The 662-nt window shown below is 35.5% G+C and overlaps 1 protein-coding gene across 13 annotated transcripts in view; it reads left to right on the forward strand.

Moving 5' to 3' along the window:
• The window catches only part of LOC119590797 (E3 SUMO-protein ligase EGR2-like), a 113,995-nt gene that overhangs the window by 833 nt on the left and 112,500 nt on the right, over positions 1–662 (forward strand). For 6 of the 13 annotated variants that reach the window (XM_037939512.1, XM_037939522.1, XM_037939511.1 and 3 more), the window contains exon 2: positions 127–248. The exons of 6 other annotated variants lie outside the window; for them this stretch is intronic. The gene's annotated coding sequence lies outside the window, so the exon portion shown is untranslated. The remainder of the gene's footprint in view (positions 1–126; positions 249–662) is intronic. One more of the 13 variants, XM_037939514.1, reaches the window with a different exon arrangement.

Below are 662 nucleotides of genomic sequence, written 5' to 3' on the forward strand. Positions count from 1 at the left end.
TCCCTTAGAGGTTGAAGGAAGAAAATCTAAGGAATAAGACCATGCCACTGAAGGTGATGAGGAAAGATATGTTTTGTGAAAGTGTTGTCACAGAAAGAAGTCGTTAATTTGCTTATTGTCTTTCAGAAGATTGTACCTTGGCCAACTAACTAAAGTGATTTAATATAATTTGTGTCATAAAAAAGAACATCAGCTTCAAAGCAAGTTACCTACCCAAGGTCTTGTGACAGCTGTGCTAGAAGACCAAGGTAAAGTGAAGGATTTTTTTTTTTTTTTCATTTTGATTAACTTTTTTTCATTTTATAAGTCTAAGACTTATATGCATATATGAACTTGTGACACATTAGGAGCTTCCTCTCCCAGAATGCTTATGTTCCTGCTTATCACAGCCACACAAGCAGTTTGTGGATGGGAAAGCATGAATGAGTTGTGTTGGCCTGACAGCTTTTATGTTATTGGTGACTATCATTCAGTTTAACTAGAAGTCCAGTAGCTGACAGCATTCAAAGCTTATTACTAGCATCAATACACAGTGTTCCTATCAACTTATGGAATTGGCATGGAAACTCTGAGAACAGAAAGAAGTTTAATTGATTCATTGTGATTTTCAATGTTATTGATGATAGTAATCACATCATGACAACCTTCACAGTAAGTTAGCC

Source organism: Penaeus monodon, chromosome 27 (genome assembly GCF_015228065.2).
Source record: "Penaeus monodon isolate SGIC_2016 chromosome 27, NSTDA_Pmon_1, whole genome shotgun sequence".
In the NCBI taxonomy this organism is placed as follows: Eukaryota; Metazoa; Arthropoda; class Malacostraca; order Decapoda; family Penaeidae; genus Penaeus; species Penaeus monodon.